The 15,115-nt window shown below is 34.5% G+C and overlaps 1 pseudogene; it reads right to left on the reverse strand.

The window, feature by feature from the left end:
* Positions 1–13,063: 13,063 nt before the first annotated feature.
* On the reverse strand, positions 13,064–14,219 carry LOC138361761 (S-adenosylmethionine synthase-like; annotated as a pseudogene).
* Between the last annotated feature and the right edge of the window lie 896 nt (positions 14,220–15,115).

The raw sequence follows: 15,115 nt of genomic DNA on the forward strand, positions 1-15,115 counted from the left end.
TGAACTTTTTTATTATTATCTAGACCTAAATATATTTGTTTAAATTTATTAATTTCAGATACTTTATTTTTTAAGTTTAGGCTTAATTCATATGAAAAAAACATCGTTTATATATTTAAAAAAAAAGTTAAACAAGCATAATATACTATTATTTTATCTTTATGTTAAACGAATAAAATAAAAAGTGACACTTTTTTCTTTGTTTTAGGGTTCGGATTTACTCTGTGAGCACACTGCACAACCTAAAAACTACAAGATGTCTCAATGCCAGTTGTATACACATGCATGATTCTCCAGCCTGTGGGATTCTTCTGCTTTATTGTTTTCAATGGCTCCAATTAAGAACAACGTGAATCGTCGAGATCCACTCCCCAGTGTGCCACCAACCACCTTTACATCAGAAGAACAACTCTATGATGGTCTCCCTAAATATTTTATATTAAAGGGGACTCATCTGTACTCTAGTATAAGAACACTGACTTATGTTCAAGAATACCATAAGAGAATAAAAAAAATTATCTCCCTATCCTATCCAGAATTGGAAGATAAACAAAAATATAAAATATGGATAATTAATGATCAGTTGGAAAAATTATCCACATTTTCTTACGTGGATAATAACAATGGTTGGTACATTTGCATAAAATGTAATGGCATATTTATATCATTCCAGAAAATAATAGATCATGAGTGTAAGAGAGCACCATTTATAGTATATACAACTACATTAGATAAAATTAATGAAATATTATATATAATAAAGGCAATGAAAAAAAAGGATAAGCATGATGATGATGATGATGATGATATCGATGATGATGATAAATCTTTTGAAGAGTCAGCCTTTTTATTTAAAACCAAGTATGAAAATTTAAAGACTCAAATATCAAGAAATAAACAAACTTTCATACATGAAGGGTTTAGATTGAAGAATGAAATCATTCCAATTATGGAATGTAACTGCTGTGAAGTAAAATTCCCACTTCAAAAGTATAGAAATAATATACTGAAGATAATCGACTTACATAAGAATGAAGTGAAACCCAAATGTTCTGCAAAGAATATGAATTTGACAGAATCTTTTAAAATAATACTGGAAAGTTTACATTACATAATTAAGAACCAATTTCAGTATAAGAATTGTGATATAGATAAGAATAGATTATCTAGAATTATCCTACAAAAAATAATTTCATCTGGTTTTATACATCAAGATAAATGGGAAGTTTTAGAAGACTACTTTTTAGGTATACAAATCAGGAATTTATTCAAAAACGAAGGAAATGGAAATATTCTTCCCTCTGTCACTAAAACTACAACTAACATTACTGAATCAGCAACTACATCATTATTATTACATGATGATAAGGATAATGAAGATGATAGAAAAAGAAGAAACAGCAGAAGTAGAAGTGGCAACAGAAAAGACATCAGCATCATAAGAGGCAGCAGCAGCAGCAGAAGAATCAGCATCAGAAGAGACAGCAGCAGCATAAGAATAGGCAGCAGCAGCATAAGAAGCAGCAGCAGCAGCAGCAGCAGTAGAGGCAGCAGTAACAGTAACAGTAGTAGTGATGGTGGTGGCAGTGGTAGTAGTAGTAGTAGTAGTAGTAGTAGTAGTAGTAGTGGTGGTGGTGGTGGTGGCAGTGGTAGTAGTAGTAGTAATAGTAATAATAATGATGATGATGATGGTGATAGTGATAACAGTAAAGAAGATAATAATGAGCATGATACAGGCAATAAGGAAGAATTAGGGTCATTGACAAACAAAGATTTAGATAAATCTGCTACTTCTACTACTACTACTACTACTACTACTACCACTACTACTACTACCACCACCACTAGTGCCACCACCACTACTAGTGCCACCACCACCACCACCACTACCCTGACCACCATCGTTGCCACTGCTGTTGCTGTTGCTGCTCCTGCTGCTTTGGAATCTGATGATGAAGAATCAGTTTTGGAAAATAAGGTGAAGAAAAATATAACAACATTTAAAAGAATTGCAAACAAAACTCAGGAAAATGGAGTTCATCATGTTCAACAACAACAACAGCAACAACAAAAGCAACAACAACAACAACAACAGCAACAACAACAACAACAGCAACAACAACAACAACAACAGCAACAACAACAGCAACAACAACAACAACAGCAACAACAACAACAGCAACAACATAGAGAAGAAGATTTTTTGGATCAAATTCCTGATTTCATTGATGCCCTCTTTCCCTCAGAAACTAACACCACAAGAGGAGGAGAAAAAAATAACAACATTTATTTGCCATCTACTTCAAGCTCAAATTATCAACTAATATCAGAAACCACCAATTTACAAGCAGCCAATTTGAAGTGTAATTATCATCAACCTAACATACAAATTGAAGAAGAAAAAGAAACAGATCTGACTTATATAATTGATAAATATTGTAGTAAAGCAGGTGAATCAATTAATAATGATTATCAACAACTAATGGTGTCGTTTCCTGAAAATACAATATTAAGTTCAGGTTTGAATGAAGATGCATATGTTAATCAACAACAACAACAACAACAAGATCAACAGTTTTCAAATACCTATTACAATGCACCTCCAAATTTATATCATGAACATTCATTGACATTCCTTAATCCAACAGTGTCACCATCAACCTCAGGAGCAGGAAATACATTACCCACTTTGGGTTTATCTCTAAATACAATTTCAAGTTCAGATTGGAATGAAGATGTATATGTTAATCAACCACAACAACAACCACAACAACAACAATTATTAGTATATAAAGATCAACAGCTTTCAAATACAAATACAAGCTACAATGTACCTCAGATACATGCTGATGGAAATTTAAAGCATGTACATTCATTGCCACCAATAGTGTCACCATCTATCTCAGGAGCAGGATCCACATCTGGAAATTCATCATCCACTTTGGGTTTATTATCTCTTTCAAACCAAGATGAGAAAATAACAAGGGAAGTGAGTTTATTATCTCTTTCAATCCAAGATGAGAAAATAACAAGGAAGCGGAAAAAGGAAGAAAGGAAAGAGAAAAAGAGGGAAGAAAAGAAAAAAAAGAAGGAAGAAAAGAAGAAGAAGAAGGAAGAGAAAAAGAAAAAGGAGGAAGAACTTTCTGCAAAGCGAATAAAATATTTGGTTATACAAACTATAAAACAATCATTCCCAATATTATCTGAAGAACCTCAAACCCCATTGACTTTGCCCTCATCATCATCATCATCATCATCATCATCATCATCATCATCATTATCATCATCATCATCATCATCATCATCATCATCATCCAAAAAAAGAAAAAAAAAGAAAAATAGTTGTTAACATTTAGTTGGTTTTGATTGTTAAGGTTTTAAAATTTTCTTCATTGTCAGTAATAAATAAAAGAAAAATTTGAATTAGTTAAACCATGTACTGTATATATTTTTTAGTACAAATTAACAAATTTATAGATCTACTAAAGAATTGGAATCTGCTATGAAATATTTTTACCATATGCAGCAAAAATAGAGCTGTATAGTCCTTCGAATGTAGAAGCTGGGTGTAGTGGAGTTTCGAGAATATAATAAGTTTTTTTGTTACAAAAGAATAAAATGAAACCTTTTTTCGAGGAACATTTTACTTTCATCCTAGACTGAGAGAGTGTGCTAGCCAAAGCTCCTCCGTTTAAAGCTATTTATTATACATTATGGATGTTTTAATAATTGAACTAGTTGAAGCTCTGAGGACAGAATTAAATTACCTACGGGACGAAGTACAGCAGTTGAAAGAGCATCAGGCGAAAAGAAATGAGGAGACCAGCTATAAAAAAAACACTTGGAAAGTTGTTAAGGATAGAGGTCTTAAGAAAACTTTGGTAATAAATTATCTATCAGCTCACCCACAAGATGAAATTCATTCAGATTACAGTGCTTAAAGTAACAGTTACCTAATTTTTAATTAAAGCTCTTCTAACGTTTGATATATATTGATGAAAATATCCTTGAAAAAACAACTATTCTAATAAAATTAATCATCACAAACACTTTATGACCTCTTGTTCTTTTAAGCTTTGTATAACAGCAATTATAAAAACTTAGCCCAGACTTGTCACTGGCTGTGCTTGTTCTGCCTGACTTGTCATTGGGTGTGCTTGTTCTGCCTGACTGACTTGTCACTGGCTGTGCTTGTTCTGCCTGACTGACTTGTCACTGGCTGTGCTTGTTCTGCCTGACTTGTCATTGGGTGTGCTTGTTCTGCCTGACTGACTTGTCACTGGCTGCGCTTGTTCTACCTGACTTACTTGTCACTGGCTGTACTTGTTCTGCCTGACTGACTTGTCACTGGCTGTGCTTGTTCTTCCTGACTTACTTGTCACTGGCTGTACTTGTTCTGCCTGACTGTGACTTGTCACTGGCTTTATTTACTTAAATCATTATTACCATTGAGATGTTGAGGGTAATTTATTTATTTATTTATTTATGCATATACAAGAATGTACATAAGGAATGTGAGGATACAATTATGGTAATTACAGTCTTGTAAAGCCACTAGCACGCGCAGCGTTTCGGGCAGGTCCTTAATCTAAGAAAATTTTAAGGAGGTAAATACTTGCAAAATTTATAGACAAAAAATGATAACAGATTACATGGAATGAAAAAAAAAAAAAAGATGAGAGAAAATTATAGGTACAGTATATTAAAGCACATAGGTAGCTATGATTGATTGCAATGACAGCTTAAAATGGTAGTTGACAACAAATTGGTAGGCACAATACAGCAGAAACAATATAAGATTGATTGCAATGACAGCTTGAATGGTAGTTATTGAATGGTAGTAATTATAACTGTATATAATTAAAGTCAGAATCATCCTTTATTAACTTATTTACCTTAAATTAAACCTCACATTAGTACAAGCCAGGAATTTTTTGGGGGTGCCTAATTTAAAAAATCAAAACTATTAATAATGTCATCAATTCTCAATATATATTTCTACACAATAATAACTCCAATAATCATATGTCTATTCTCATATAAAAATGAACAGTAGACCTAATAAAAATGGGCACACTAGATGTTTGTACATGAATGTATTTTTCATTTAAAACACTTTTAATAACCATAGGAAAGTTGGAACCAAACATTATCACTAGTCGTCCTTTGAAATTTTTAAGTATACTAACGATAGTCATATAAAAATTCCCAATTGGTTCATTGATTATAAGTATATTGGCATTTGAATATTCTTTATTAATACAAGTTTCTTTAACTATATGCCTAATATACCCGTTTGGTAACCATTTAACTGCAGTTATATACTCTAATCTTTCTGTGTTTTCTGTTGGAATAATGCTCACACCTCGATTCAGCAAAAAACTCTCAACCCATCCACCACGAGCATAAATAGACACCACAGTGTCCTTTGGGTTTATAAAACTCATTATTTCATCAAGTTCCTTCTTGGTAAGTATATGCTTTCCAAAAATAAAAATGTGCTCTTGCCAATAACAATCGTTAGCATAATTACAAATATTTTGAAGATGTTCTAATCTTATTTTTGATGCACAATTTAAGACAGTAGATTTCGGCTGGAAATAAGCAATCTCACCTTGCCAAGATAATCGTTCATCTTCAGAAAAGAAAGATGAACGTGGATAACCATCTATTGGTAGTTCAGGGTGGAATTGAGGTGAAAATTTATTATTTATATGATGTCCCCAGAATGGAACATGTGCAACTGAAAGATCTTGCAACAGAATGTGATCTAAATCAACTTCAATATTTACTAACTTAGGTAGAGAGGATTTCTTTTTCTTTGGGTGTATCATTAACATTATTAAATGTAAAAATGCACCATGAAATAAATCTGTTTGGTTGCCTTCAGGAAATTCTTTGATTATTATGATATATGTACTGTAAAATAGAATAATTAAATAAAATAAAGTTAATATAACCTGATAACAGTTCATATAAAAAAAAGGAGTAACATTAATCCCACACTTAAAACCATATAATAACCATGTACTCCATAGATTAATTTCCACATAAAATAAGTAATCATTAAACATGCTACTAGAAATAAGACATTTGTGTCATCTATAGTACATATACCAATTCCTAAGCAGAAATATATAACCATATATTGAACTTGCTTCCTGCAAACTTCTCTGTTTCTTTCACATATTAGGCAAAAAAGAAGTGCAACAAAATTCACTTCTCTAAGCCCTGGATAATACCAAAAAAGACCACAAAGAACTGTCCACAGGTTAAATATGTGTGTACTATAAACATAATCTAAATACAGTTGAATTTCATATGAAAGTGGTTGCCAAATGAAATCTTCTAACAGCAACATCATGATGATAATGATGATGATGATGGAAGCCAATCAATAAGTCTATTCTTACTTAAACATCCTGTAGACAAAAGAAAAAAATATGATTTAGATTATTTCCACACCATACAACACATACATACATAAATCAGCGATGTTTCTTATATTTATAGACTTCCCCATCTTTATATATATGAAGATCAATAGTTCGAAGAATATCCCCTAAACATTCTAAATTGTTTTCAGATTTTGTTTTAGGAAGGCAGTTTAATCTTTTAAGATTTTGTTTGGGGAGAGAACAGAGATGAATAGTCTCTAACTAATTTACACATTTAAATTTTTTCATAAGTAAATTATACAAATTATATATAACAATTCTTGTTACTTCATTGACATATTTTACAGTAGGTGATCGATTATATACATTACTTAAATTATCTTTTAGGTCATATATATCGGTATGGGACAGAAGAATGGGTTTAATACATCTTTCATTCAATATAGGTTTTCTAATTAGAGAATAAGGTATTTTTCCTTGTATAATCCAAATAGATTCCATAAGAGCCCATCCTTGATATCGTAACGTATTTTCTAAGAGAATAATGTATAATTTGATAATATGAATTCTTTTTAGGAGTTTGTATAAATAATAACTGAATTGTCTTCGAATAAAATCAAGAATAAATTCACATCGGTAATGATCCCATTTTCCATTTATTATTAAAAACCCAATATTTTGACATATATCTATATATGTGTCAAACATAACTGATATAATATTATTAAATTCACTATCTAACATATCAAACATTGGCAAATAAATATGCTTTATATTATAATTATAAAGATTAATTGAATAATTTAATATATCAATAAAATATTTACCAACTAAAATTTTAACTTGTGAATCAGTAATAACATCTCCCATTATTTTTTTATTTAATAAAAAATCAAATGGTATGGTAAATAAATTTGTTTTTGGTATACGACTACACTCAGGAACAGTACTTACTGTGATTACAGGAACAGATGAACTGGTCTATAAACCCTCATAATTTGCCTGTTTATATACCTTCCATCCCAGGTATACAATAATTACTATCTCTATTATAATCTCATTTGTGTTATTATTATCTTTCCATAAAATATAGTGAGACTAAGACGTGGAGGTAGGGGAAGGGGGATGGGGGTGCATCCAAGAATCTCTCTATCAAGTCGATAATATGGCCAGATTCTCTACGTCCTTATTTTTGCAAGCGTCCATGAACACATCATCTTCTTCATCAGTGAAGTGTCGCTACTGCCATCCTTGACCCCGACTCAAAACTTAATTTAACCCTGGTTTTCTATGATAATGTATAAATACTATAAACCTCATTGAGATGGTAACTAAAATACAAAGTTAGTTGGTATAGTTTGACAACCTGTTGTAACATATCTATATTTATAATATAATAATTAATATATGGTCAGTTTAAATGTACATTTTTTTATATAAAATAGGATGAAATAAAATATTAATATACAGTTATTCCTCATCATTGATATTTGCACATTGAGCACATATTAAATCAAAACTATTAAAACGTGTAAATCTTACCGCTACCATATCACACCAATTGATTTTTTGTTTTAGAGCAAAATATTCATCCTTTAGAGATTTAGAACAATGAAGACAGTAGTGGCGTTCACTTATATTAATTTCATTAAATGTCGCCAATTGTTGTCCAAGAATTGTATTAATATCTTTTTCAAATGAATTATTCAATTCAATTTCCAATACATCAAATTTTAAATTGTTAGTGATTGTTGCAATCATATGATGTTCACAAATTACATCTTTTCCTTTAAATAATCGAACTAATGAAAATGTTGGCATAGTTTGAAATGTTATTAACATATCTGTATAAATGATATAATAATTATAACTTGGATGATATTCACCATTAAAGGTGCATTTTGTTTTTAACCAAAATATAAAATCTGGTGTTCTATGATAAGATAATGCATAAGCACTATAAATCTCACTGTAAGTTAACGGAGGTGGTAACCAACAATTGCATTCACCATCATATTCATGTCGGTCATATAAATTATATATAGAGAGAACATCATCTAGAAATCTTTGAAAACTCCCATCTATTGTAATAACACAAAATTTTTCCATATAAGAATTACAATAATGGTCATAACAGTACATATATATACTTGAAATAGATGAACAAATAACTAAAACATTGTCTTCACAACTCCTTTCTTGCACCTGACACATTTCAGTACTTACAGGAATTATAAAGTTACGTAGTCCCAAAATACAATACATAATCCAACATAAATCCTGATTCCTCTTACTTACCATTAGTAGATATACATTAATATTTAAATTATAACAGGGTTTATTTTGTTCAGATAAATTGTTTCTAAATTTGATTACTGAAATTTCTTTCAATTTTTTTCTCCAGTCTTCCTCCCTATTAATATCAGAAGAATCTGGCATAAGCACCAATACATCAAAAGAAAAAGAAAAAGAATTAAACATAGAAAATGAACAAATAGCATTTTGCGGTAACTGTTGTACAAGTGGTGATTGTGGCTGCGATTCGATAATTAAAAATTGCAAAGATGAATGCCGCTTTACTATCTTCAAAACTATACTGACTATATCCACTCCAGGAACATAATCGACACGTGTAATTTCACCTTTACTTGGAACATGATTGATTAGAAGGGCCTGTTCACAATAATATGTTTGTTCTGACGATTGAAGAATTATATTTTCTGTCAGATAGAGTGCAGAATGTACCTTATAATGATTAATATTAGATTGCTGTAAGTTTTGAAAAGAAAAAAGAAAAATAACTGTATATCCATAAAAAATATCCAGAACAGTTGATGTGGGATACATTCGAAGACAAATATTTAACAATTGTAAAATTTCATCTGTATCCCGAGAGAACATTGTCATAGCTGTCACTAAAGACCACACTTTGTTTTTGTTTATCATACCTTTTAAAGGATGATTAACACTCGTCATTGTTTTTAATGTTGATGTAAACATAGGATGATCATTCAATAACTCAAATAGTTCAGAGTCTTTTTTTTCTTGACCCATTTTCGACCAGTTATTCATTTTAGTCTCGATCATCTTTAGAAGGCCTCTCATACAGTATCTTCCATCGGTTATGTTGTATTTGATGTAACATAATTGTTCCACAATATAGGATGCATTGTAAAGAGACAAATTACCATCTTCATTGCTATGTAGAAGTGGACTAGGGAAAAGAGTATATGAATCCCATATTAATCGATGATAAAGAGTGTGGAATGGCATGTATGACGAGTCAAGAATAACATGGCTCCAAATTTTACAAACTCTGGAACAAATAATTAAAAGATGACGATATGGAACAAGTGCAAATATGTTTTCTAATAACACCTGTGGTAGGGACGACATTTTGGGGATTAGAGTTTGCATCAACACCTGTTGTATTACAGTGTTCAGTAAGCAAAACAGTAAGTAATTTAAGTATGGTAGTAGTAGTAGTAGTAGTTTTTTTTTTTTTTTTTTAATCAGGGACTCAAATCTCTTTTTTTTCAACTATCCATCAGGGTGTTTGTGACTGCTGTCACATCTGCACACGTTCAATGTTGAATATACTATCCAATATCATTGGATACTAACCAGAAAACTAATCAATATCGACATAGTATAGAGTATATAGTATAGTGCTGGATACTGGAAAACAATCCAACATTGAATGACTCATTCAACATTGAATTACTCATTCAATATTGAATGGTATTCCAATATTTAATATAATATCCAATATCACTTAATACTGGAAAACTACTCAACAGGATAAAAACAATAACATATTTGACTTTGGTTGCATAATTACTTTATTTTTTAAAAATATCTGAATTAAAAATCATATAATTAAAAAAAGAGAAAATTAAGAATGAATAATCTACTGTCAACAATTATTATGTTAATAATATTAATTATTTTCCTAACAGTTATAGTAGTCATTAATTCACGGAAAAAATCTAAAAATACTAAAAAATTATATAAAAAGGAAAACAATTACAATTCCATCAGCCATGACACAACACCAAAGTCCATTGAGCTAATAAAATATGTAGGAGGAGGAGTGGGAGGGGAATTACACAACGTAGGAGTAGTGGGAGGGGAATTATATAACGCAGGAGGAGTAGAGTTACATGATGCAGGGGAAGGAGGAGCAGAAGAATTACAAGACGATGGAGAAGGAGGAGGAGGAGGAGGAGGAAGAGGAAGAGAATTACAAGACACTGGAGAAGGAGGAGTAGGAGGAGAATTACATGATGCCGGAGAAGGAGGAGGAGGAGGAGGAGGAAGAGGAAGAGAATTACAAGACACTGGAGAAGGAGGAGTAGGAGGAGAATTACATGATGCCGGAGAAGGAAGAGGAGGAGGAGGAGGAGGAGGAGAATTACATGATGCCGGAGAAGGAAGAGGAGGAGGAGGAGGAGGAGAATTACATGATGCCGGAGAAGGAAGAGGAGGAGGAGGAGGAGGAGGAGAATTACATGATGCCGGAGAAGGAAGAGGAGGAGGAGGAGGAGGAGGAGTAGGAGAATTACAAGATGTCGGAGAAGGAGGAGGAGGAGAAGAAGGCGGAGTAGAATTACAAACAAGTGAAAATGAGTCCTCTGGCGTTCCTCACGTCATCAGTCAAATGGAATCCGTCGAACAACCTCATGAATTACTTCAAGAATTATTACAATCCTCCACAGATTCGTCTAAACTTCGAAAATCCCAATTGAAATCCAAACTTATAGAATCATTATTCTCGCCATTTATCGAAGACATAAAAACTTATAAAGGTCTCTTTATTGTTCCCAAACCACCAATTTCGTATAATCCTAAAACTATTACTGAAACTGATAAGACACTAATTCAACCCTTTAATAAATTCCTTAGTTATTATGATGAAATCCACAACTTTACCAATGGTTATTCTGCATATTACATAAATAAACTATATACAAATTCTAATATTGATAGGGGATATTATACAAAAAATCCAATTATATTAATATTTCCATGGAATTTCCATAATTTCACACCTGATATTTATACAGATCGACGTGAAATAAAAGACGTCAAATTAAAGAACAATTTAGATGCATCACGTAAAAAATGTCGAAAGGAAGGAAAACGATTTTACATGAACAAATTGTTGATATCATGTACCCATGCTGCAAGTCAAGATATATTTAATTGTGGATTTTATTCGGACAGTTTCCCAATGAAAGAAAATTCACTACCCCCATTCGTGGTTATGAAACTTGAACTCGAAGACGGTCATAATGAGGTGGAATGTAAAATGTTAGCTAAGAATATTAATTCCTCAGACACATTTGCTAGCATTAAATTTAACATTTATGTGGAAGTTGAGAAAGAAGAACAAACAAAAGAATCACATGGAGGAGGAGAATTACAAAATGCAGGAGAAGGAGTAGGAAAGGTAAAAACTTCACAAACAGTAGAAGGAGGAGGAGGAGGAGGAGACCCACAAACAGTTGGAGGAGGAGAAGGAGGAGGAGGAGGAGGAGGAGACCCACAAACAGTTGGAGGAGGAGGAGGAGGAGACCCACAAACAGTTGGAGGAGGAGGAGGAGGAGGAGGAGGAGACCCACAAACAGTTGGAGGAGGAGAAGGAGGAGGGGGAGAAGGAGGAGGAGGAGGAGGAGGAGGCGGAGACCCACAAACAGTTGGAGGAGGAGAAGGAGGAGGAGGAGGAGGAGACCCACAAACAGTTGGAGGAGAAGGAGGAGGAGGAGGAGGAGGAGGAGACCCACAAACAGTTGGAGGAGGAGAAGGAGGAGGAGGAGGAGACCCACAAACAGTTGGAGGAGGAGAAGGAGGAGGAGGAGGAGACCCACAAACAGTTGGAGGAGGAGAAGGAGGAGGAGGAGGAGGAGACCCACAAACAGTTGGAGGAGGAGAAGGAGGAGGAGGAGGAGGAGACCCACAAACAGTTGGAGGAGGAGGAGGAGGAGGAGGAGGAGACCCACAAACAGTTGGAGGAGAAGGAGGAGGAGGAGGAGGAGGAGGAGACCCACAAACAGTTGGAGGAGGAGAAGGAGGAGGAGGAGGAGACCCAGAAACAGTTGGAGGAGAAGGAGGAGGAGGAGGAGGAGGAGGAGACCCACAAACAGTTGGAGGAGGAGAAGGAGGAGGAGGAGGAGGAGGAGGAGGAGACCCACAAACAGTTGGAGGAGGAGAAGGAGGAGGAGGAGGAGGAGACCCACAAACAGTTGGAGGAGGAGGAGGATCACATAGAACCCCCCACCGAAAAAAGATAAAAAAAAATGGATTCAGTTTAGTGGAAGAAAACGTATTTATCTTGACCCAGACGCTGGTCTTATAGAGTCATTTTAATTTTATTTACTCTGATATATAAAAGGCCCGGAGATTTTATATACTCGGGTATATAAAACGTCAAAAAAGTATATAAAACTATCAATTGAATATAAAATTAAAGGTTCCCACCAGGCTTCTGTGCTGGCTAGGGTTCAAGTCTCCTGGTGGGAAAGTGTTCTCAATAACTTCACTCTCGTGTTTAGGAGAGTTGTGAATCAAGCATAGACATAGTGTTCTCCCATATTAACAGGGACTTGATGAAAAACGTAAAAATGATAGTCATCCTTAAGAATTATTTGACTCTAAAATTCAGGGATGGTCAACTTCTTGGGCTGCTCCCAAGAGAACTGTTGCCGTCCAAAATGTCCATAACACGACGTATCACTGTAAATTGGTCTCTTTAAGCCCAGCTCCTTGACAATATGTCCTAGTCGTAGATCAAAGTTGTGGTTAACAATCTTCAGAAGCTGTTTTGATGTGTACTGTGAGGTACCATAGTGGAAGATGCTGATGCTTATGGGGTGCACAACACTAATGGCGTAAGATACCTGAACCAAACAGCGTCTACATAATTTGTTTTTCACCAGTGACTTGGCAACCCATCGGGCGGCATAGGCCGCTGAGCGGTCAATCTTTGTGTAATCTTTGCCAGAGAATGCTCCCCCGCCGTGAGCGCCCCACCCACCGTAAGTGTCAACGATGATTTTCCTACCAGTTAGCCCAACGTTACCTTGAGGTCCACCCATGATTAATTCTCCGCAAGGGTTGATGTGGTATTTCGTTTGAGTATCTATATATTTTTCAGGAATAATGACCTTGATGACCTTCTCTATAACCTCGTCACGCAAAGCTTCGACAGTAATTTCGTTCCGAGTGCTGTACAGAAGCGACAACAGTGTTCACTCTTTTGGGAATAACAGCTCCTTGATCGAAGGCATACTGGCATGTGACTTGAGTCTTACAGTCAGGTCGCGCCCACCAGAACGTCCCATCTCTTCGCAGCTCTGCAATCTTCTGATTGAGACGGTGTGCCAGCATAATAGTTAAGGGCATGCACTCGTCGGTCTCATCAGTGGCATAACCAAACATCAGTCCCTGGTCCCCTGAACCAGTGTTGTCATCACTGCGCCCGATGTGTACACCATTAGCAATCTCCGCACACTTTTGCTCCAGGGCCAGAAGAATATTACAGGTCTTGTAGTCAAAGCCCTTTCGTGAATCATCAAAACCAATTTTCTTAACAATATCACGCACAATTTGTTGATAATTAACTTGGGCCTTGGACGTAATCTCCCCACAGATCAGGATCATACCAGTTTTGGTACATGTTTCACAAGCAACTTTGGCGTCAGGGTCCTGGCTAAGATGGGCATCAAGCACTGCGTCGCTGATCTGATCGCAAATTTTGTCGGGGTGGCCTTCGCCTACGCTCTCACTGGTGAAGAGGAACGTCTCATGATCTCCATCCATGCTCTCAGCACACTATCCTGGGGAACGAAAATGTTACTTCTAAGTACTCTTGAATTTGGGACCAGGTTTCCTTGGCTAGATTTTAACTAAATAAAAATCCGTTATGTAAAGGAATATTATTAAAAACATTGACCTAATTGTGTGAAGAGAGAAAGAGAGAGAGAGAACGCAAACCTGGTCACGTGGAGAGAGAGCAACTGAGCAACTGTAAAGCAAGTGTGCAGCTGCTCTGTCTTATAACAAAACTGTGAGTCAAAAAAGAATATGGATCATTTATTTTATTTTGAAATGATTATAAACCATTAAAAAAAAACATTATTACTCATTCTAATTGGAAGAGTGAATGTATAATTTGGTAACCTGTAATCCTTAACTCTTTATGAACATAATAATTCCATCTGGTGAAAGGGATAATAATAATATTGAGTTAATAATTATAGAAGTATTTATTAGTCATATATAAAAATGTAATAGAAGGAACAATAAGATTTGAAATTCAATTCATATATTTCCAACCAGTCTCCAAGGTAAACAGCCTCTGTCAAATGGTAGATAAGATACATTATAAATCATCTTTATTATATGTTGTTAACAAAAAGCTGCTGTACGTGTGGACATTTGTATCCAAGATGTTTTTTCTCTATTATTAATTCTCTCCCGCAACCACCACATTCTCTTTTTTGGGGGGTTTCATAATGATTGAGATGACGATGATGTTCCCTAATAATACTTCTAATTTCTAGAAGAGTCTTGGGTATGAAGTATTCAATATGGTCTCCCTCAGCGCCTTCAGCTGCCAACACATCTGCGCGTTCATTTCCATAGATTCCAACATGGGAGGGAATCCACAGGAACTTGACAACTCTTCCCTGGTTGGTTAGTACCTTCACAACTCT

Source organism: Procambarus clarkii, unplaced genomic scaffold (assembly GCF_040958095.1).
Source record: "Procambarus clarkii isolate CNS0578487 unplaced genomic scaffold, FALCON_Pclarkii_2.0 HiC_scaffold_710, whole genome shotgun sequence".
Classification (NCBI taxonomy): Eukaryota; Metazoa; Arthropoda; class Malacostraca; order Decapoda; family Cambaridae; genus Procambarus; species Procambarus clarkii.